Here is a 22,019-nt window from a genome sequence, read left to right as displayed (position 1 = left end):
AAACTATATTAATCCATAGCAATCAATCAGAAATACTTCACTGAAATCAAACTAAAGGAAGGTGGGTTGTGATAAGATGAGGGATGATGACATGAGCCGGGAATGAGGATAGGGGTCAGCTATGTGTTTGGTGGATGGAAGCAGACAATAAATTATGCAAAGGACACAATAGTAGTCTCAGCCCTTCTTTTAACAGCAATCATTCTGCCAATGACTGTGGCAGCTGTTCTTCTTGGGAGGATGTAAACCAAGATGAATAGGAGGTTATATTGGGAGAAGAAAGTCCTTCTGGGCTTTATCAATTCAAACAAGCACAAACGCACAAAGGGCAGACAGTGGTCTTTGGATTTACATCCATCAGCTATTTTTAAAAGCAAACAAATGAAAACACAACTGTGAAGTTCTTCTTGAGCAACCTCCTTTGAAAACATATATGTCCTATTGAAATGAATGTTATCTGTGCTTTCAAGACAGGTTGTATCTATTAGGTCATAGTGCACAAAAAAGCAATGAAGTTCTAAAGTGCTAATCATTGCTGAGGAGATCAGGGTAACGATACCAAGTGTATAAACCACAATATACAGAAATGGGAGCTTTTACAGGCAGTGTTCAGTACCCAGTAACAAGGAGCAATAAACATGGGTGATATTACATATAGTATCTAATCAAATTTAAGTTTTGTTTTGCTGGCTAATGCCATGTCACATGGAACTTTGTTGCAGTGTATTGTAGTAGCAGCTCTTTATTGAAGAATAGATACGTTATATCCAAAGATGGCCAGAACCTAGAACAGTGGTGTCAAACTCAAATACACAGATTAAAAACTTAGACCAAATCGGGGGCCAAACTTGAAATTTATTGAAAAAAATAAGGCAGTTTACTATTTCATCCATAATTAACAAAAACAAACCCACATTTTAGGGTTGAAAAGACTAATTTCTATCTTTCTACGCAGCCTGTGTGTTGTTCATCCTCTCACATTACAAGTTTGTCTGACACTAAATATTACACCATGCAGTTTCTAATGGATTGAAACAAACACAATGCCCCTGGTAGTCAGGCACCAATATCCAACAGGACCAGAGACAGGTGCGACTTGTAGGGTTGACTGGGTACAGGGACAGTACAACATAAATTTGACATTGCTAAAAGTGCTGTGGGTCAGTAGCTGAAATATAACAGGTTCAACCAACAGATGCAAGAGTTCACAATGTATTGTCCAACAGCAACAAATACAGCCAATGGACCTGATCTATTAAAGCTCTCCAAGGCTGAAGAGGATACACTTTCATCAGTGAAGCTGGGTGATCCAGCAAACCTGGAATAGATCTGATCCAGGATTGAAAACATTTGCTAGCAAAAAGCAAATTACTTTGAAGAAGTTCATTCCAGGTTTGTTGGATCACTCAGTTTAACTGATTAAAATGTATCTTTTCCAGCCTTGGAGAGCTTTAATAAATTGGACCCATTGTGTTTTTTTGGGGGGAAAAACTCCCAGTCCTTGGGGATCAATAGTAATAAATGCAATCAGAAGTCTGTAGAGGTAGGGAAACGCTTGATATGCCTGTAACATCATTTAGTATTTTAATTCCCATTTCCCAGTGGGGTTATACACTAAAATTTATTAATAAAAGAACATGCTCCATTTCAAACAGTAAATGTTAAAGTAGTAAATGAATTAATTTAAACACAATTTGACCTTTACTTATTATCGCCCTGCCATTGGCCTTTTATAATTACATTTATTTGATTTGACTTGGGATTATAAAGAGGTGAAGATAGGTCAATACCATGAAGGTTGAAAGAGACTGCCATGAAATAAAAAAGGAAATATGTATTAACCTAAAAAATTACAATGAGGTGTCTCTTGCATGAAATAAATAAAAATTGAAACTAAAAAGTTACATGGCATAAAGTTGAGATTTCTGTGCAGTACGTGTTGTTTGAAGCATACACTTGTGAAAATATTTAAAATATTTCTATCACCTGATTTTTATAGACTTTTTTGTACATTAGCGGCCTGTAAAATCTTTGTAAATTGTTAAACCAAGTCTTGTGACAGCAAAAAAAAAAACCAAACAATAAATATTTTTATTTATTTTAAAGGATAGAAGGAACAAAGCAAGTAAAATGTGGTCAGCTATTACAATTGTAATTTTCTAGTTTTTCAACAATGATGGTGCTCGCATATGGTGGCTGCATGTTTTTGGTGTGTTTAAATCCCAAAGTTTAGAATATTATTATCAACGGCCTTCCTTCTGGTCTGTATATCAGTGAAAGAAATCCAAACACCTTAGTAAATATAATAATGATCAAGTTCAAAATATGTATTGTCAGTCCTAAAATCTCTGATGTTTTTTTTTAAAACATTTTCTACTAAAAAAAATGTTTTTTAGTAGAAAATATATACTCATAGTATGTGGGCACACTACATGTACTGATTTATTTGAAACATATATGAATTATATCTATAGCATAGCAGGTACATAAATGTATTCCTTGTGTTTTACTAATATAAATGAATAAAATATAATATTGGGGGAACTGTACAAAGCAAATGATTTCTGATTTATCACAAAACAGGTTTTGCTTATTAGCAATGTGACTGAATCATCAGACAGGATACTGCAAGAAGTACACCAGATGTCTGCCTGTAAAGGGAACAGATGTAGAAGTCTTTCTGATATTCTTCCCTGAAGGACTTCAGCTCCGACCATATGTAGCCAACACAAGGTAGCTGCTTCTATCAGCCTTTATGTTATCATAGGCGATGACACATAATCCTCTGATGGGTGACACTTCATCAAAATGATAAAATCATACATACATGCATGCATTGTATATATATATATATATATATATATATATGTATATATATCAAACACAATTATTACTGTCACTGCAACATGCATACATTCCACTATTCTAGTAAATGACCTCTCTCCTTAACCTCCCTAGCGGTTCATTTCTTTCTGGTTTTTTATGTCTAAAAACGGTATATTGTTTTTCAAGAAAATTTATTTTAAAGTATAATATAATAGTATGAGTATAATAAAGTTTGAAACACAAAATCGTAAAAATAATACATTGAATAAATTCAAAATCTATATATTTAAAAATTTTTTTTTTTAATTTTTTTAAAATTAAAAAAAAATACATATTATACCCATACTATTATATATACTTGTACTGCTTTTACACATATAAATCCAATGTATTGCATTTATTACAGTGTTTTTGCATTAAATGCAATACAAATGATTTTTTAACTCCCCGGTGACTCATCGGATGCAGAAGCCGGCTGGAGGAAGAGAGAAGAAGACGGAGATAGTGGCGATGGGCAGCGCGGGACGCCGGCAAGTCAGGTAAGCGCTGTATTTACTATTACCTCCCATAGGTTTACCTACCCCGAGTGTGACTTGGGGTTACCGCTTTTAGCAACTTTTTTCTACCCGGAGTCACACTCGGGGTTACCGCTAGGGAGGTGGATATCCAATATAAAGTATTTTCTTTAGAATGGCTGTTTAGATATATACGCTGACATTTATTGGCATTGCTTTAGTAAATATGTAGATAATGATAACCTTTACCAGCTTTATATTCACCTTGCAAACTGACTTTTAGGTGAATTAGGTAAAATGGTATTTTCTTGGACAAATTCACAGAATTTTTTCTTGGACATTGTTGATTGAAGTTCAGCTTCACTCTATTTAATAGGCCCAATGAACAGTCCTTTCTCTGTGAGTAGAATGTCTCAGAGATTGTTTGTTTACTCCCTACACCTTCCATAGGATGATCAGAACTGTCTGGCAGTGGCAAACATAGCCATCAGTCGGTCCCCATGCAGAAATGATTTGGGGCCCCCGACTAAACTGACTTGGGACCCCTCTTGGCTGAGGAGAGTCCAGATCCCTCAAGCAGTGGGCTCACTTTGCACCTCCCTATGTCCACCCATGCTGTCTCTACAGGGCTTGTTCATTCATCCATACCTGCTGGAGATGATGGCAATTGTTTCAAGCAACAATAATTGAGCATTTTTTATGAGGCTTTAGAGTGTCCACAGTCATCAAGATCATCAGGTCAATGCAGGTGATTGGGTACCATAGCTCTGAGTTTGATTTTATAAAGAGAGAAGGAAATTGTCACCTTATCTGCAAATAACCTTGCTTTGGGCTGATATTATCTTTGGTTTGAATGCCAAATAAAAATAATTTTTGCTAGTATGTGATTGGGTGTTAAAAGTGAACATGTATTTACCTTATTTATTTACTTTTTCTATGCAAAGTGAACAGCCCCTACCGCTTTACTAAATCAACATTTTATGTTATCAAAAGTAAGAGGAAAATGTTTATAAAAGACTGAAAGTACAGGACAGATGGATCTGTGGTTTATCTATTGCAGAATAATCCACAGAACACAATAAAGCCTGATCATGGCACATATTTAAAATAATCTGCATTTACTCTGTAGTACATTGTCCGTGTCTCATGCTAAGATGCTGGAAGAGAGCAGCGGATTAAAATTCAGACCCAATGACTGTTCAGCCTGGCCAGTTCCGTTTACAGCAGCCTAATCATGATGGAAATTCATTGGTATGACATATTTATTAAGGAAAAAAACTTAAAACAAAGAAATATTTAAATGAACCTCACTGCACATTGGATTGCCTTACAAGTACAGACATACAAACATACAAAAACCATCTCTATAATTCTTATATTTTACATTGGTTGGAGCGGTCAGCATCCATTACTAAGTCAGAAAAAAACATAATCTGGTTTCATAGTCATTCATAACTCAGAAAAGAGGGAAATACTCTTCAAAATACCGTAGGAAATGCTAAGGTAATAGAATAATAGAATCGGGTAACAATAAATTATAGTGATCTATTTTTTTAAAGCCCAATTTAATTTTTGTGTGTCCCACTGAGGTACAATGGCACAGGTACCATTTAAATAGAAGCTTTGAACTTTCAAGGTAATCCTCCAAATACACACTGATAGCAAGCACGACGGTCATCTGAAAATCTATCACGCACAAAGCTTTGCTCAGATATTTCAAAGTGTAACCAAACCAAATGATTTACTTTTAGTTGGAATAGACTAATGAGTTGTCACCAGAACAAGTGTAGAGGAGAATGGCAAAGAGGATCCTTCACTTTGGGGAAATTTCCTCTTACTTCTGTTTCTACAAAACATGAAGCCAAATCTCTTAAATGGCACAGAGACAGGGATTTAGTCATAATTTACTAATTCCCAAATAGCAAAGTTTGGTGAAGATGTTCAGTTGGGTTCCATATGTTCTAATATTAACATTTGTGGTGCCAATGGTAACTGTGAACGCTTTATAGAGCTCTTCCAGCTTGGAAACCAACTAAGCTTCATTTACACAAAGGATGATCACAAATAAAACAAACCATCAATTTAAATGCTTACTGATTTAGGATTACCATACTTAAACTCAAATTATAAGATAGAGATCATAAGCAACTAGATGTGGATATGTGAACATGTTGGTGACCCTTGCAAGTTAAACAATCGTTAAAATATTTACACAAGCACATAGATGGATGAATCAATAGATTGATGATAAATATAAAAGATGAAAGTGCACGTTTCCTGATTTCTTATTATATTTTACTGACATAGAACAAGCATGTGGATCAGCAGGCAGAGAAAAGTCAGATCCTGTGCTTTGTATGCTTGTTCCCAATCAGTGAATGTATTGAAGCCATAAGATCAGCATGGGATAAGATGACCAGGAAATATATCAGCAATGGAAGAAACAGTAAATCATCAGTCCAGATTTCTTGTTCTGTTCCAGCATTTAGCAAAAACAGAAGTATTAGTTTTTGTTTCTGCTCTTTGAGTTGACTGATGATGTGTGTTTTTAAATAATTATGAGAGTATTGTTTACATTTTCATTTATCTAGGTCATTCTTTATCTAGTGTTAGTTACATTAAACTGGGTTTGTTCTTGTAATGTTGAAGATATTTTGCTTTCCCCAAATTGCTTCATTAGTTCATAATGAACTGATGAAGTAGCTTGTACAGCTGTGAAAAGTATCCAACATCACAAGAACAAGTCCAGCTGAATGTGACTATTACTAGAAATAGGAGTATTCTGTAAAACTAGAGGAAATGTAAAGCGAATTTGTTGCCTAGTGGATTGCATTCTTTCATTTTACAACTTGCAGCTATAAATGATACTTGAAATCTTTTAAAAGAAACATAAACATTGTTCCTTTTGTTCACTGTTATAGAATACCAACATGCTAGTGGCAATGATACAAATAAATACCTTGGATTGAAGTAGGTGTGCAGTGGAATGCTGTGATGAACAATGAATGACATACCTAGTGTTGGTAATATTTATAGGATAAGGAAATGCAGAACAGGAACTTATTACTGCATGTGCACTGATTCCAAGAGTGACTTCTCACAGAGTGGCAAGCAATAAAAGCCCCAAGGTCATGGGAAGGAATTCCATATTAGAAAGAGATTTATATTTATGCCATCAAATTTTGAACCAGTAAATGCTGCTATATGGAACAAAATTCTAAAGCACAGCAATCAACCAAGTATTATTGACTTATAGTTTTACAGTAAAAATGTGTTCAAATAACTTGTGTTAACCTCAATTGTAAGCACCAAACCGTGTATCAATAATAACTATGAACCACATAATGAAGTTCATTCAATAAGGAAATAATGGGGGTTCACTTTGTTTAGCGAATAGAATTAAGCTGTGTTCACTTCAATCATTCAACCGTAAGCATGGCAAAATCCATTTTATTTTTTTATTTCCCCGCACACGATTTGGTATTCAAGGTAATTACAGGTTTATTCATTTTGCTAGGTGAACGTTTTCTGCTTCTTTCATTAATTTAAACCTGTTATTTTGTAACAAACAAAAAAATTAGTAAAATAATTTGTTGCTCGATGCTTTTAAAGTAAATAGCTTATTATGCATACAAAATAAACTGTAGAACTGGAGTGGTTACAGAGGAGGTGATTAGGAATGAATATGTTACAACAATCAGTGTTAATACATAACAGGGGAGAGGAGGATGAAGGATAACACATGCAGATGGGTAAAATGTCTAAAAAAAATCAAATACCAAAGTTTATACATAAAGCGAAAGCCTAAATCAGACATAAAGGTGCTCTAAACTGCAAAAACAGAAAGTTGATACTTTTATGTCATAAGTAGGTCATTCTAACCTAGTGAAATGTTTTTACTAATAAAATTAGAAATTAGGTTAGGCTGTGGTGGGATGAGTGGGGTACTCTGGCAAGCACAAAACATTCTTGTATGGGCCCTGTAGGGCTTCAGGGGTCCTTAGTTGGAGAAAGCAGAAGGACAACCCCTGAAACCCTTTATCTACCAATCCTAAAAAAGGTGTCACTTGGATGCTAAAACTGTTCCTAATTTCAAATGTAGGCTCTCATTCTTATTTCGGCATGTTGTGTTCCAGCCAGTGACTTACCTCCTGTCTTAAGTTGACTACATTAACTCCTTCACTGAATCTTTGGCACAGGAACATAGCCACCCTTGGACAGCTGCCACTTTGCACACTTGTGAACAGGACAAAGTTAGATAGACTGGTTGATGGTCATTGATTAGATGGACTTTAAATTATTGCCCAGCAAATTAAAACCAATGTCTAGTGTGCATGTGGGGTTATATATCTAAATCCTAACTTTATGGCATTAAACCTCTTAAAAACAGCATGTTTTTCATTAATGGATGCATTGCAATTCTCAGGGTGGGTTTCCTCGTAGTGACAAAAGTGGACTATGCCTGCATGAAGTATATAGAAATGGTCACCTGTAGTTTCCAATGGAGGCTCATATGATGACAGACTTTATGTAAATCTGACTATATTTTTTTATAGCACTCTATATTTTTATAATAACATAAGAAAATCAATACAGAAACACACTCCAGAATTAGGACAAACATTCAATAATAAAAAAAAATAAAAACAAAAAAGCATAGCAATTAGAACATTGTAGAATAATAAAGTAATTGCCAAACTGAGACCGAAAAAAGCACACATATCAAAGAAAAGAGCAAGGACAAGGATGGGGAGTATGGAAAGGAGATGTCAGGAAAAAGGGCATAGGGTTAAAAAAATAGGGGAGTAACAGGAAATTTCCCAAACAGATTGGTCAACAATGAGGAAAAGAAAAACCCTGATGATCCATGAGGGTCAAGAAAGACTTGTCTCAAGGCCCAGGTAACCTCTGTATTCAGCAGAATATAGTCCACCACTGAGTACAGTTCTTATTTAAAGCTGAACTAAACCTGTACATAAAAAAACGCGACCAGGCAGTGTTATTTACAGTCAACTGTCCTGGTTTCATTACAGGTACCACCATCTTATTCTCTTGATCCAGGTTCTGGCACAGTCCTGGCAGCCCTGGGGGATTTTTAAAAGAAATAAGTGATCAGGCATGTAAGTGTGTTTTATTACATCGCCTTTGCCTTGTGCAGTAATAAACCGGGCCAATCACAATTTATTTTTGCAGAACACTTTTATTCTACCAGTCCTTTAGCACTGAGTATGGTTCTCCTTTACATCTGCTGGGTATTTAGCACTGAGTAGGGAGCGTTGTACTGCGTTTCAGGTTCCCCTGGCAGTAAATACTAAGTGAGGACTAGACTGTAAACTAACGCTAAACTTTATAACAGACTTAAATAGCAGAAAACAGAGAAAGAGAGAGAGAGAGAGAGAGAGAGAGAGAGAGAGAGATATTCACTTGATTAGTAACTGCCATAGTAAATAGCTCAATGACATTTTAAAAAAGAATTCTCACTGGAGGCTGAAGTAAATATTATGTTACAAGCATAACTATAAATAGTATTAATTTTGATGCCAGGAAGAGGTTTAAACAGCTTTTGAAAATGAATGAGCTCAGGCTGTGTGAAGATAGGTTTCTGTGCGCTAGGCCTGCACTTGCTTACAAGGCTCTAATTCTCTTTGACAAATAGGGTCATTTCGTGGAGTGTTGTAATCTTTCTCATTTTAAATGATACCTTTGTATATTGGCAGAGAGCCGGAGTTAATTATGCACTGTGTGCTGAGCAGTGTTTCACAGAACAGAAATGATATATGTAAATAAAAAAGAGAAATAAGAAAATGCAAATGATTTTAAGAGTATATAGAAGAAGTGTTAAGCACAACAATATCTTATTTTTCCATCTTGTAGGCAGATTGTTCAGCAAGAGTTTTGGCACAGACTTTTATAGGCTTAGCTGTACAGGCTTTTTATAGTAGGAACTATGTTTGACAGTTTGTACAAGGGGACCTTTCAGGGGGAACAACACGAAGAAAGAAAAAAAAGATCTGAACAATTTACTTTAGTCAAATTTAAAGCTTAAAACACCTTCAAAGAGAGAAGCCTAGGTGCTCAGAAGTTCAGGTATTCACATGGACATGGCCATTTTGCAGTCTATCAGTCTCCTTTTTGTCGGTGATCTAGTGATCCTGGAACAAAACTACTGATAATACTGGAATAGATTTTTCTGCCTCATTTGCACAGGAAATCTAACATTAAAAAATACCAGCACTAAGAATTTTCTCTAGAAAAATGTAAAAGTTTAGAACTTTTAGAAATGTAGGAATAAGGAGAATAAATCACACAGCACAAGCCACTGATTCCAGACACAAATTCCAGTACCTAATCTGGAGCATATTATGCAAAATTAAAGTACCCCATTCCAAAAGATATGTATTCCGCCCTCCAGTTATGAGAATTACTTCTTGGCTACGCAGATCTACCTTGCCTACAATGATTTTTTTTCTGCAGTTAGATAACACTTATTGTCCGCTCCCTATTTTTTCCCTAGACCAGCATTTTGTTTAATTCAATTTAAATGATCCCAATAATCTTTTTGGGTATCTGTAAGGGTGACATTCTTTCCAATGAAGAGCAATATAGGTGGCATTTTTCCCGCTGAGTAGCACACTAATATTCTGTGTGCTGTGTTTATAGTGGTTATCAAAGGGATTCCCTGAAGTCTTGAAAGTTATTTCAAGGGTTTTAAAAAAGTTGTGAAAGCCTGTCCTAGACTGTTAAAGGAGAAGCAGAAGACTCAGCTCATTTCTCTTTTACGCTGCTCTTACCTCTTTTCAGTGTGTTTTTGTTGTACACATAAACTCCACGTCATGGCCAGCACTTGAGCACAAACCCAGCCACACCAATGTCTTTGTTAGATTTTGTATGCTTTGCACACACACAGCTAATGTATGGAAAATTTCCACAGGAATATTATCTTGTTGACTTGAGCTTACACCTTTTGTTCCTTCTGTTCAAGTTTCAACAAAAAAAGGATTCTGGTTTTCTATAGATATCCAAATATATCTTATCTGAGCATGAGGAAAATGTTTGGTAGTTGTCATTTCAGTATATGTTTCCTTCAGCATACTGTGCTAAAAACAAACATGGGCTCCTATTCCTTTCAATGTGGATATAGAGAAGGGCTCTGTGACCATTGCTGGCTCCAGAGCGCTTCCTGGCAGGAGTCCTGGCAGCCATGCTCACTCACTGACCTGCTGATGATAGTTCTTCCACTTCACTATCAATCAACAAGCATGAACTATAACCATGTTCTGTCACCTTGTATACTTCTCCCCTAGGCTGCAAACTGTTGGGAAAATGGGAACCAGCAAAGCTCTTCCTCCTTATCATAACAATCAACAAATACCTGTGGAAGAGAAGCAGGGGGACATCAGTCCATGTGGCTGCAGTTGTCAAGTGAAGCCAAACAAAATGGCCCTTTAATGTTACTAATGTAGTATAAAAAATAACGAAAAGACAACACAATTTTGTTTATGCTTTCAGACTCTAATAATATTAAATAAGACCTAAGAAATATGTATGGATTTGGTAGGATAGTCATGCTGCATTTCAGTTAACTTTGGTCATTTAGAATGGCACCAAAGTGAACTTACCAGCACACTTCCACACAACAGGGTTTTAGAGCACCGTTAAGTCTGTTATTAAGTCCACAAATGTTACTCATACATGCATTTTGGTGCGCTGCATGGTAAATATTGTTGCAAGTATGCATTTACGTGTTCTGAAGTGCATGGTCACCCCCTCAAAATAAATGGGCTTCTGTAAATTGAAAAAAGGCCCTAATGCAGTGTTTCTTAACCTTTTGAGCATGGGGCACCCCTTGAAATAACTTTCAGGTCTCTAGGGAACCCTTGCTATAATTTCTTCATCCACAACTAACGGTACATTAATGTAATGGTCAGTAGGAAGAATGCCTCTTATATTGTTGGCATTGGGAAGAATGTCACCCTTACAGATAGCCAAAAAGATCATTGGTGTCACTTAAACTTACCTGAGAAGCACAAATTGTTATTCGATCAAAGAACCTCTACAACTTCTAAAGGAACCCTATTTGAGACACATTGCCCCAATGTAACTAACCATGTGTGTTAACACTTTGCATTTTGTGACAAGGCCCATAGCGCCCAAATTCACACAAAACATATTTTTTCATAAGTTTATGTGCTGTCTCTGTCCCCACCTTGGACTGGATCCATCTTTTAATATTCAGACAGTCATCAAGTTAAAATGGAGTCTCCACAATGGACAAAAATAGAACGTTAACAGAACTTGCAACCCTCCCCTACTCCTTATTCAAGAAGACAGGACAAAAATCTCCCAATGGCAACAAATATAGAAAAAAAACTTGACAGAGTTTCTTATATTTCTCCATTCTGTCCCAAATAAAAAACAAAAAAAACAAAAAAATAAATAGAGCCAGGAGAAACGAGGCCGAGAGATTCATAGTTAGAGAAGAGTGTGGTCATGTGTCAAAGTTATATGGTTCTCTAATTTTGGACCTTTTTCTGCTCCATTTATCATTATAAATTCCATGGACTGCAGTGCGTGTTGTGCAGTACAATGTAATATAGAGGATAGCAGTGTGAATTCTCCAAATTCACCCCAAAGCCTTTGGATAGAATTGGGGTTTAAGCCCCCCCCTTGTCAGATCTTCCCCAAAAAATGAGAGAGTCTGCTTAGCTAATATCCTCCACTATGAAGCTTTTTCCTCATCTCTCCAAGCTGTAGATTATATTTAAACCACAGTTGTATTGAGTGAGAATTCATATTCAAAGAAAAGTGCAAAGGTTAGTAACACATAGCAACCAGACCGTCTCTATCAGACAGGATGTCCCTACATTCCTACTCACATTCCTTGCAGATGCATGAGTTTACAATAATTGTTTGGTACATCAGGATAAAGATCACCGACTACACATTCATGAATGAAATGTCTTCACATTCTTCACGTCATGGATAAATAGAGTCTAATAAATGAACAAATTCTATTGCCTGCAGCATCAGATTCTCCTTTCAGTCTACTATACAACAAAGAAGGATGACAAAAGAAATCGTTGCTAAGGGCAACATGAACTTTTCTTTTTGTTAAGATACTTTAAAGCATGAAAAACAACAATTAACATTTAAACCGCTTCATAGGAAATAACATTTAGAAGGCCGGCTATATAAAATACTCCCATGCCTTAGGCCCAATTTTTGTATATGTGAAGGCATAAATGGGTGAATCTTTTTTGATCAGTGGCCCAACTAGCTAACAATTTTGTAATATGATATGTAGTGCCCCATTTATGAGTTATTGCAATGCATCATTGCAGCAGGTCCTAATGCAATAAAAAATTCACCATTTTCATCATACCAAAAATGCACAGAATGCTGTGGTGCACTGCCACTGCCAAGGTACAGTAAGGTTTTATTTACCAAGAAAGGCCCCAAAATGTAATGAATGTAATGTGCATGTCGCAGTTACTGTAAAGCATTGGTGTGAACAAGCTCTTAGGGCTCTATTTTTAACACAGGGAATTTGACATTCCCTGGTCGGAATCTTCCAGTTCCATGTGTTTAAATGGCAGTATTTGATTTGCACCAGGGAATATTTGAGGGAATGTCAGATTCCCGGTTTTATAAATATAGCCTTTCAAGCCTTTTTTGACATCAAGTGCATTTTAATGTATTTTCCTATTTTTTTGTGTTAACAAAGAAAATATGAGATACAGAATAGAGGCTGTTTACTTAGTAAAGTGAAGGGTCACCAAACATGTGCAAAGGAAATTAAGAAAAAAAAAAGGACTTGCTTGCACATATTAGATATATGTGAGAGATAACTGAAATCAACAAAGCGTTAGCTCATTCACTAATCTAACCATTTTCAATCAGGGTTTCTCCAGGGTTCCTCTATGAGTTCTTTAAACGTTTGCGTTACCTTTCATTTAATGATCCCTGCATAGATGTGGCACCAATGCCATGTGGTAGAGCCAGTTGCATTCCCCTTATTATGATAAGGTGGAAATCCGGCTAACATTGTATAAGGGAAGTCTTTTTACTAGCCATCATTTAAAAAAACCTTTTTTACCCAATGATTGACAATAAATTGTTTTATTAGGCTTTCTACCTGAGGCTGTCTACCCTTTATGTAAAGTAAATATTTTGGTGATAGGTCCACTTTAGGACAAACACAACACATCTGTAATGCATGTAGATGTATGATAACACACCATAGTTATTGTGTGTGTTCTTGTGTTAACAATTCTGTAATATTATTATCCCTTAAGGGTCTGAGCTGAGCACCACTTCATTGACCTGAAGTTAAGCAAAGGTTTTTGAGTTGCTTGTTTTTGATGGTAATGCAGAAAATTGGCGCTGTTGTTTTAAATCCTTTAAAGTCAGTGTGAGGAGAAAATGATTATTTTGGTCTGCATCACAAGTCTAAATAATACAGTATGCTATTTTCAAAACAGTGAGATAGTTACATTGTCAGAATAACACTTAGCAAACTATATGCTTTCAAATCACAGGGTTCCTTTCTGACATTGCGTCTATTGAAATTAAGCTGTGTGCTTAGCGCATTACCAGAATGAGCTGCATTTACTGTTTTAGGCAACAGATACAATTTCTGCAAAGAAGAGTTGCAATTGTATTTTGTAAACTTGGAAGTCCTGTAAATGACCCGAATGTTATATTAAAAGAACATACAAAAGTAAAAGTGCCACATAAACTTTGGGTTCTACGTTAAAAAAATCTTATTTGCTGAAAACCTGATACAAACATGCAGCTAAAGAGATTCATCTTCACTGGGTGCATGTTTGTTCTGAGTGAATAAACCCTTAACCGTAGCACCGTGCATCGTGGTGTGCATGTTAGGTAAAATATGCATTGTGATGCACTGGCAGCCTATGCAAAATTAATAAGCTACCTTAGCACAATATATGTTAATGTACCAAATACATGAAACAATAAAAATTCATTCATCAGGCTTCCCTTCCTGAAGCATAATCATTAACCATCATTATTTAATTAATTATAAACCATCAATTATACTTATCTTTTTCTCTGTTCATGTTGGCAATTACTTGTCAGCACATGTGCATGCAAGAGAACCTAAGTGGCCCCTGGTGCTGGCCATCTCTCTTTTCTAGTTTGTAAAATGTCATTTTAGATGTGATGACAGAAATTTCAGATACATGTGCTAGTCATATGTAAAAATACTCTCAAGCAATACACAACTTCATTAAGTTGCTTTTTTTACATGCATGGCGTAAAGCATTTAGGAGGTGTTCCAGGAAAACTGTAATCCTGTCTGTGCCCTTGCTATACAGTAACATACAGGCTGGCCTGAGCCACAGCTGTCTGCTTGACTAGATCTAGGAATCACAATTACAGCACCATCTCACCATAAAATAGGCATGATGGTATGTACATACAATACACTGATAATCTATAAAAATGATTGTTCAATGGACTTCTGACCACCAAGCATAATCAATATGTGGTTCTGCAACTGTGTGTAGGGGTCTGTAGAAGGAGTGCCCCTCCATTCCTCTTCATCACAAACTCCTTTATCCCCTGTCACAGATGTGTTTGGACATTACAGAGTATGAAACATCTCTTTCACTAAGACCTTTTTATCTGTGTCCACAATTAGATTAGATGACGATAGTCGAATAGTTTGGATGCTTTGATGCCAAAATAAAAAAAAACCTTCCCAAAGGCTGAATATGAGTAATTTTAGTGCAAGCTCTCAGCATGAGTGTGTGTAAATGTTGTGGCCTTTTAAAAATGTGATACCATAGCATCTGTTTTAGTAGCAAGCCAATACATACCTTCAAATAACTGATGGAGAGCGCTGAAGATGGAAAGTACAACTCCAGATGACTTTAGAATGCAAAGCCATCTCTCCTCTCTCAGGAGGCAAGGGAATTCAAACAACTGCAAATACTGAACTGTACTTTATATATCGTGTACACATCCATATGAATGTTAGCCAAAAATGGTACCCAAACACTGAAACACTTTACTGAACTTGTATTCATAACATTAGCTAAATGGGGATGTAATAAAACCTCCTATTTTGCTCAAGGTATTAACATAAAGTTATAAAATTTACCCGAAATAAATAAATCCTGAACGATACTGACTATTATTTTTTGTTAAGTAGTGTTTTCATAAAGATTATATGATGTGCAGGGAAGGAATATAGTAAGGTCAGATATGTACATGTTAAATGCTACAAATGTCATTATGGTAACATTTTTATTTTTTTATTATTAACATTTGACCCATGGTGAAATATTGTGCAGCAATTGGCTAAATTATTTTAAAACCAAGTAAATTGTAAAATGAATATATGATTACATTTCTGTGTATATTCAAAGAATCCATGTAACATATTTGCCAGTATTTAGGTTTGATTTAATGCTTTGCAAATCACACAAAGCTCTGTGCAGATAGATATTTACAAGAAATAATAAAATAAATAAATTTACTGCAACTAATCCTGTAGAATAAAGAGTATTAAGAAATAGCACACATTAATATATTGTGTAGCAGCCCTTTAGTATAGGGATCCCTTTAAGGTGTAAGGTACCGTATTTTTCGGACCATAAGACGCACTTTTTTTCCTCCTAAAGTGGGGGGAAAATCAGGGTGCGTCTTATGGTCCGAATGCAGAGGTACAGGGGCATTCAAATGAATTTTTTTTTTTCTTGTTTTCCCGTGCGGAAAACCTGGTGCGTCCTATAGTCCGGAGCGTCTAATGGTCCGAAAAATACGGTATATGGTATTTGGAATATATTAGATTGTTCTAAATTCTGTTCTTCCTAGGGGGTGATAGTCGGCTCCTTTTTGTCTCAGGGAAGAAACCCAGCTGTAGCAATGTGGGAAGTACTCTGGTACATGTGCCTGCTAGTTCCAAGGCAACTTTTATTGCCCTTCTGGATGGGCACTTCAGGCAGGATAAATGGTGGATTGGTACTTGGCCGTTGGATCACTGGGGAACTAAATCTGGCTCCAGTGACAAAGGTCTTAGTCACAATCAGAGCGAAGCCAACAAAGAAAGGACCAATATTAACAGTATATTAAAACAGGAGCTCATATGTGCTAAGTTGGGGATTGTTGTTTTAATGTGGAAACCCCGTCCAGAAAGAGATTCTTCTTTCACTGCCAGAGAGGCCAATGAGTTCAGTGGGAATGCTAAAGAAAGCTGTCAGTGCTGGCTAATATTCATCTGTTGATGGATTTAAACAGCATATTCCTGTCACTCTGCTATCCTAATCCTCTCTTCTACAAGTTGAGTTAAACGACCCCTAAAACCAAACTATACAAGCCTCTGTGATTCTTCATACCACACCACTAGAAAGAAAAATTGCTACAACTATCTGTAAAATAAAAGTTTTAAAGCTGAATTTCCCTTTCCAGTTACCAGTTTCTTCTATCACTGCATGGTAAACCACTGACCTGGATTGATTATTATTATTATTATTATTAATAAATAGGATTTATATAGCGCCAACATATTATGCAGCGCTGCACATTAAATAGGGATTGCAAATGACAGACTAATACAGAGAGTGATATAGGAGGAGAGGACCCTGCCCCGAAGAGCTTTCAATCTAGTAGGTGGGGGAATTTCACACACAATAAGATGGGAGATATGTAGTGGTGGGATGTAGTGGTCTTTTCAAAAAACAGAAGAAGATGGGTAGGCAAGTTTGAAAAAATGGGGTTTGAGCTCTTTTAAATGAGCAGAAAGTAGGAGCAAGCCGAATAGGACGAGGAAGACCATTCCATAGAGTGGGGGCAGCTCTAGAGAAGTCTTGTATCCGTGCGTGTGATGAGGTTATGAATGAGGAAGTCATTAGTAGGTCATTGGGGGAGCGGAGAGAGCGGCAGGGGGAGTATTTTTTTACCAAGTCAGAAATGTAAGTGGGACAGTAACTGTGTAGGGATTTGAAGGCAAAGCACAGGAGCTTAAATTTGATTCTAAGGTGAAATGGAAGCCAATGGAGAGAACTACAAAGAGATGCAGCGGAAGAGGAGCGGAGCGAAGGATGGATGAGTCTGGCTGCAGCATTCATGATAGATTGCAGAGGGGAGAGTCGGGTTAGTGGAATACCAGCGAGAAGGATGTTACAGTAGTCCAGACGGGAGATGATAAGAGCATGAACAAGGAGTTTGGGGGTCTCAGGGGACAGGTAGGGGCGAATTTTGGAGATGTTGCGTAGGTGAAAGTGACAGGACCTGGAAATGTTCTGAATATGGGGGGTAAATGAGAGGGAAGAGTCCAAGGTGACACCAAGGCAACGTGCCTGAGGGGAGGGCCGAATAACAGTGTTGTTAACAGTTAGATATATGTCAGGGGGAGATTTGGAATTTGAGGGGGGGATGATGATGAGTTCTGTTTTATCCAGGTTGAGTTTCAGGAATCGGTCAGACATCCATGATGAGATGGCCGACAGGCAGCATGAGACCTTATCCAGGACTGAGGGGGACAGGTCAGTGGTGGACAGATAAATTTGAGTGTCATCAGCATACAGATGGTACTGTAAGCCAAAGGAGAATATAAGACTACCGAGAGAGGAGGTGTACAGAGAAAAGAGAACCGGTCCAAGGACTGACCCTTTGGGAACACCAACAGGGAGGAGAGTCAGTGAGGAGGAGTTACCAGTGAAAGAAACTTGAAAGGAGTGGTCAGACAGATAGATTGATCATATTCATACATAGTGTTGGGAGCATTTTGCTTTTTAGCTGTATAGTATATTTTCTTCCAATCACTGATAAGGCTTAATGATATTGCATACTATTTAAAGCTATAGGTTCTTGGAAAAATAATTTATGGTCTGTAGGCAAGTAACATTGTTAGATTGGTAAACGGCTGTATATGCTGATCAGAACAGCTTCCATTTTTGTGAGTTGTATTTGCTTTGGATGCACAATGGAGGTCTTTTGCTGCTTTGGGTGATGTCCGGTTTTCTGTTTTATTGCTGCACCTTTAGAGAGGAAAGGGCAGCCCATTCTTAGCTTAAGGGCTCAAAGATGTGGCTTTGCAAATGTGTGCAACATGTTTTCAGAATCTGAATTGCTAAAAAAGTTTGGTGAGGTTTTTTATAGGTATTTGGAATATGTACTGGGGAACTTTTACTGGAAAAATTACTTTTGTTTCAAAGACCGAAAGCAGGGGTGTCTAATTCAAATAACATAAGGGGCCGAAATCGAAAACACAGGTCGAAATTTTTAATAAGGTACATAGTTTTTGTAGAAGTATAGATTCTTCCTCACCCTGAGACATCATATCACAAGCCATCCTGAAGCGTTAATTATGTTCTGAAAATAACAGCAAGCGCTGATCAAACTAATTTATTAGCTGGCTCACTTTGATAGCCACCCGAGCACAAGGATAACCATCAGAAGAGGAGGCTGACATGCTCTGACAAACAGGAAAGTGGGCAACATGGTCCTGTTCCAGTTGGTACTTTTAAAAGAGAAGTTTAGGCTGGAATGCTGCGATTATTTCAGACATCTTCGTGATGACTTGTTTGTATCCCTGCAGCCTCTGGTTTAGTTGGGTGAGATGCCTGATTAAATCACACATCATAGCAAGATAACAAAGCCAGGATGGATCCGAAAGTTCAGGCAAGGGATTCCTTTACTTTACATGAAAAGAGTGATTTGTTCCCTAAGCTCAAAAAATTGTTTGAGGACTGTGCTCCTGCTCAGCCACTTTAGCTCTGTGTGGTATGGCACGACTACATGCTCTGCACCTACCTCCTGTAAAAACAGCTAGAACTGGCAGTCATTCAGGGCACAGTCACCGAGGGCCATATTTATGTGGCCAGATTCAGCTCGTTGGCCTTGTCTTTGACACCTGTGGCTCAGAGTATACATGCTATATAGTATACATACATCAGAAAAGTGTCAGAATTCCTTATGTCTATACTTGTTCTAGCCCAGTGACAATGAAAGCATTAAAGTAATGTATGAGCATTGCAGGCACTTAACGTATACCCTCCAAAAGGAAGGCCTGCAGTGTCAGTCTATACAACTACAAAACAAACCTTATAACAAATAAACTCTCCCAACAGGACCAATTGAATGTTGCCCACTAATTAGGATGAACAATATTGCTCAGAAATATATTTCCTTAAACTATTAAAAACTAGCACAAACTTTAACTTGGTGATAATATTCAGTATTTTAAGGCATTTAAAAAAAAATTGTGAAAAGGAGCATTGCAAACCTACATACTAATGCAGAGATAAAATGCTGATTTATAAGAAATAGAGACTTTCAGTCTTTAAATATTTATTTCTTGTGAAAACCTGCTGAATCAGACTATTTCATAAAAAGTATCATAAATCATAAAAAGTAGTTAAAATAACTCAGCGTGAAATGAAAAGTCTTAATCTTTAAAGCATAATTCCAGGATTATTTTAAAAAATCTTTCTTCCCCTGCACTGCAACTGGTAATTCCTTTTTTTCTAGGGCAGTCCTTCTTTTTTTGGCCGGAGCAACCCTAGAAATAATTTACAAGTCTGGGGTAACTTCTACTAAAACAATAGAAGGTAAATAGAAAAAAATACACTTTTCATTAATGGTCAGTGAAAAAAATGCTTCCTTTAAAAACTAAAAAGAGCTTTGGTGTCATGCTATTAAATCTTCCAAGTGGCATTGACCACACTATAAAGTCACCATCACATAGGGAAAATAGCCTAAAGAACCTCCAGCAACTCCTGGGGGAAACCTGGTTGAGAAGTCTAAGGAGATATAAAGCACTTTTACTAACCTATGTTACCTTGCTCGCACAGGCTTCTCGAAGTAACTGGTCCTCTGCAGCCTCATCTCTAAGGCACGCTAAGCTACAATGCAGTAACATTTCATTGTAAGCGAGAATACCAAGGGCTATACCACAATCCAGAGAATCGGGCCGTGAAAAAAGTCAGACTGGAAGAAAGAAGTTAGGGAGGACAGAACTTTGTACCTGAAGGTGCAATATTATACTCTTTACAATATTATATTGGAAAAAAGGTCATGACGACAGAAGACAAGAATCACAATGAGAGAAATGAAACCTCAGTATAACAAATCAGGTACACTTGGGTATAGACGTATAGTCAGGCAGGACCAGACTGCACAATATAGATATATAGATAATAGTAATGACTAGGATTTCAGTCTCACCCAGAATTCTATTTATAATATCATAGGACTTTATGATCATTTGTGTTCTATAAAGGAAGAATTTCCCTGTAGATTTTTTTGCTCATTATAGCTGGAATTCTTTCATGGAGGACATGAAGAAATGTTGGTGAAGAAATAATTATATGGTGTGACTACAAGATCCCAGCCAGGACACTATCTGCATGGTGTTTGCAGGTTCTCCCCGTGTCTGCATGGGTTTCCTCCAGGTACTCCGGTTTCCTCCCACATCCCAAAACATGCAGTTAGGTTCATTGGCTTCCCCCTAAATTGACCTTAGACTACATTAATGACATATGACTATAGTAGGGACATTAGATTGTGAGCTCCTTTGAGGGACAGTTACACGTTAGGGACACGGCTATGGACTTTGTACAGCGCTGCATAATATGATGACGCTATATAAAAACTGTGTAATAATAATAATAATATTATATAAAAAAAGATCTTAAATATCCTTAAAAAGCCCCTGCTTTGAACTAAATTTCCCAAATTTTACTTCTTTAGTCTTCAAATGAGTTTCACTTACATAAAAACATTTCTCTGTGATAAACTTATACCTACTTCAATGTATCATTTGACACCTAAATCTTGTAGTCCACCATATAAATATTTGAAACTCCGTTTAAAAAATGGATAGTTGATTGTTGCTGACAATATGGTTTTTTAACACTTGGTGGTAACAGTTTACCATCAATTTTGATCTCTTATGCTTCACTAATCATATTATGTAATGTGATGATTAGCTTGAAATGCATGTATGATGAACCTCTCTAACAATCTGATTACTTTATGCATATACAATTGATCATGATTATGATGTCTATCTATCATGTGCTTAGTTCAGTATTCTATGTTTGTCTCAAGTGTTCTATGGAAGCCAATATGGTGAAACGCGTCGGGCATTAAGGGACTTAAGGGCTTCACCCAGTAGGGTTTACATCACAGATTCGGTCTGTTCATAGGACCCACCAGGATCCATCTTTCTTTCTTCTCTTGTTATAATAGCAGCATGTGTCTAGATTCAAAAGATTAAAAAAAAAGCAAAACACTTCTTTGCATGCTTTGAATGCAAGAGAAAGGGGATATACAAGTTTTAAGCATTTTCACATTGTATTATACATTCTTTGCACATTGTTTTGCTTTATTTGTAACGTAAGCAGCAAAAAAAAAATATCTTTCTCAGTTTCTCCTAATTTTATTTGTTTTCATTAAAGAAATTTCCCCTTAATTTAAAGATGATTCTCCTCACTTCTTGTATTCTGTTTGGGGCAGGAAAATAAAATATACAAATAGCAAAAATAATCTGCCGTTATCCAAAAACAAACAAAAACAGGTTTTGGCTTCATTAAGTTTTCCAGTGTGATAATAGTATAACAATAAAAGCTATTTACACAACATAGTAGATCAGAAACTCCAACATCAAGAACAAGGGCAGAATTTACACCCATTTTCAAGTATTAC

The sequence above is a fragment of the Pyxicephalus adspersus genome, chromosome 5 (genome assembly GCF_032062135.1).
Source record: "Pyxicephalus adspersus chromosome 5, UCB_Pads_2.0, whole genome shotgun sequence".
NCBI lineage: Eukaryota > Metazoa > Chordata > Amphibia > Anura > Pyxicephalidae > Pyxicephalus > Pyxicephalus adspersus.
Note: the sequence above shows the minus strand (reverse complement) of the source record.